The 3409-nt window shown below is 47.4% G+C and overlaps 1 protein-coding gene across 2 annotated transcripts in view; it reads right to left on the bottom strand.

The window, feature by feature from the left end:
* The window catches only part of OMA1 (OMA1 zinc metallopeptidase), a 72445-nt gene extending 72130 nt beyond the window's left edge, over positions 1-315 (bottom strand). Inside the window, exon 1 of one of the 2 annotated variants that reach the window (XM_011941344.1) lies at positions 219-315. The gene's annotated coding sequence lies outside the window, so the exon portion shown is untranslated. Of the gene's footprint in view, positions 1-205 lie in introns of both variants that reach the window. The other variant, XM_011941343.1, reaches the window with a different exon arrangement.
* Positions 316-3409: the final 3094 nt, after the last annotated feature.

The following is a 3409-nucleotide window of genomic DNA, read 5'->3' as shown; positions in this document are numbered from 1 at the left end:
CTCCCGCCCCCGCGCCCCGCGCCCCTCCCCTCCACGCAGCCTAGTCGCCCACCCACGCCTCCTCCCGTATCCCCTTCCCCACGGATCCCCACTCCTTGCCCTGGCGCCCCCGCAGGCGCTCTGCGCTCCACCCCCTCCCCACTCCCGCACTCTGCCTCCTGCCCTGGGCACGAGCCTACTCGGAAAAGCTGGGGAAAGGCGTCACCGTTTGGACTGACTCAAGCAGAAGCGAAAGCTGTGACACCTCCGACCCTACCTATGCGCAGGCGCGCAGCCGCACTTCCTGCCCGCCACACCGGCCTGGGCGCCCTTCGCTCCGCCCACACCGGGCAGTCAATACAGCCGCCCAGAGTCTTTCTCCCAGCGGCCCCGGGCCGGGCGCTTACTGCGGCGCTCTGGCGCCCCCGTGTGGCTTAAGGAGGTACATGGCCCTGGGCTGGGCTGCTTGCCTGGGGACAACTTTCTCCTGTCCTTGGTGAGTTGGGTCCTCTAAAGAATGATCCACCCAAGAATGTGTCTGTTGTAGTCTCTACGGCAGTACCGGCCAGAAGGGAAGAGACTCGAAGGCTGCCAAAAGACTAAGGCTTCCTGGTTCTGAATCTGCATTCATAGAAATAGTCTTTGGAGTGTGGGAACAGTGCTTTCATATGATTTTTGGAGGGACGCATTTTAAGAATGATGAAATATAATCTTAAATGTCTGGAAGTTAAAGTAGCTGGCTCCAAAATTATGTGTCTAGTATGTTTCCTTCATTTCACCAAGACATATTTATTGAGCATCAGCTACATTTTAAGTGCCAGGGATGTAGCAGTGAACAAGACAGACCTGTCTTTCGTGAAGTTTATATCACAGTGAGGAAAGACAGGCTATTTAAAAAAAAAAGTGTACAAATAAACAAGCAAAATACTGGATTGTGATGGATGAGTAGTGAGATCCCATATTAGTTTATTATGTTTATACTCTGTGCACAATGAAAACATCTCAAAGGACATAAACACTATGAACAATTCTAGGTATCTCTTTTGGAAATTTTGTAAGTTGCTGTTTCTTTTATCTTATGTGTACTTTATGATTTGCCTTTTACTTTGAAAGGGATATCCTGGAAAATCCCTGACCACTGGATCCCTAAAAACCCAAGTAGGAGGTTCTTCAGTCTCCGTACGGTTTATCTCCCAGCCTTTGGAGTGCATGTGTCTTACCAAAGTTTCCAACGTGCTAGCCACCTCTTGCTCATCCTACCTGATTAGCATAATGTCATTGGTGAAATAGATGGATGTGATGTGCTCTGGAATTTCCAGGTGATCCAGCTCCTTTTGGACTGTGCAGAGCCATTATGTCATTCTCCTGGATCCACCTGATTTCCAAAGGGGCCAGACTGGCAAGTTAAATAGAGATACGACAGGGATGACCAACCACCCTTGTATACTTTAGGTCTTTAATTATGGCATTAATCTCCACCATCATCTCACTATCCCCTCCGATGAAATACCGGTTTTGATTTGTTATCTTGACTTGGAAAGAAGGACAGCTTCAGAGGCTTCCCATTGGCTTTCCGCACCATGATAACACAAGACCAAGGACCTTGAGCTTCTTATCAATGTGGAGATTGCTCCAGCTGCCCAATATGTACTCCCAATTATGCACTCAGAAACTAAGGAAATGACTACTGGATGGGTCCATGTATTTCTGGACCCACTGTAAGCTGGACATTATCCAGGACTCTGCTTATTACCTGATCCCCATAAGCCCCCACACTTAGAGAGGAGCCATGTGTGTTACACACTTTGGGTGTCTGGATAACACCTGTGAAATGTCTGGGTATTCCTCTTTCCTCAACATAGATTCAGTCAAGAAAAGGGCCATGGGACACAGACCAAAGAGCAATCATTAACTACAGTAAATATTTGTTTCAGTATTGCAGGATTCTTCTTTTTAGGGACCCAACAACCTCTTAAGTCAACAGATTCTGTAGTCTCAGTGTGAAGATAGGCTCAGGTCTGAGATTTGAGCAATGAGCAGTGCTTTTTATTAAACAACTGCTCCCTGCATAGGGTAAATAGCTTCTTGTCTTCCTCCAGTTGTAGATGTTAAGCAACACTATTGTTGGCTGCCCATCTATTTTTCCTCTAGGGAGACCTTGTGCTATTAAAGCCCTACACAACCTCCTGTGGATCAAGCCCTCTTGGCTGTGCCTCTGCCCTTGCCATGCAGTAATCTCATCCTCTGGGGTCCTCATGGTTAAAGCCACCACCTGGCTTCTACTACTTCAAGATCCTGTTATCCCAGTGGATATTATCAAGCCCAGCCTTGTGATCGCCTCTCCTACCTTCATCCCTTCCCTTCAGAGGAACTTCTTAGTGATTCTAGTGCCCCTCACGCCAGTGCATTCCCCATGGCCATAGTAGATGATGCATCCTCTGGGCCTCCCATGAAGCATTCCCCTCTGTCTGCCTTCGGGCTCTACACAAAAAAAATCATTCAGGCAAGTCCACGTCCCTCAGCTCCTCTGTCCTTCCTCTACCATTTCCAAGGGCAATTCGGGCATTCCTGCTTTACTCTGCATGGACCATGGCTTTCTCTCAGCTTCTAATAGTCACCTAGCAGTGAGTTTACCCCATCTTCTAGAGTCCCAAGTCCCGAGAAAGTGCCCCCAAGACAATGAATTTGTATTTAGCCAGGCTTGTTGTGGAACAGGAATTAAAAGAAATTAAAGAATGTGTAAGCAGAAACTCAGTTCTATGTAAGAAAACCCAGTTCACCCTGAGAAAGAGAAAGAGCTGGAGTCCTTTAAAATTAACTGTCTGTTTTTCCGTGGCTAGTGAGCCTTATCTCTCCCTTTCCCAGGCATTGTGAAGACACGGTTTCTCTAGCTGTGCAGCTGCAAGGTCACTAGACAGATAAACTCAAGCCATAAAACATGCTTTTCCTTGAAAAGTTAGAAATGATGTAATGCATGTCTCAATTAATTAAATAACTGTCTTTGTTTCTTGCTTCTGTAACATGCTTCTCCCTGCACAGATCTCCCCCAGCCCCGTGAAATGCTTAAAAGGTAACTTGACTCTTTGTTCAGGGCTCAGTCCTTTGGATGTTAATCCAACTGGGCCAGTGCACCTAAATAATAAATCCTCCTCAACCCCTTAGTCTCTCTGATTCCTTATCAATCCCACCACAGTTCCTGCCCACTTTGATCAAGCACCTTCAGAAATCCAATTCCAGGGGTCCTCTCCTGGCTCCTGCTGGTACATGCTAAGTAGTTCTTTTGGCTCCTACATTATGTGATCTTCCTCCTCCCACCTTACCAGGCCCAACACATCCCCAGCTGGGTGATGCTGGAATTTAACCTGAGTTATCACCCTGGCAGATATCTAAGAAGAGATGGGGCAGCTCCTGAGAGGGCACCTGTTCATTC

The sequence above is a fragment of the Colobus angolensis genome, unplaced genomic scaffold (genome assembly GCF_000951035.1).
Source record: "Colobus angolensis palliatus isolate OR3802 unplaced genomic scaffold, Cang.pa_1.0 Scaffold102, whole genome shotgun sequence".
Lineage (NCBI taxonomy): Eukaryota > Metazoa > Chordata > Mammalia > Primates > Cercopithecidae > Colobus > Colobus angolensis.
Note: the sequence above shows the minus strand (reverse complement) of the source record. Positions and strands in the feature narration are given on the sequence as shown.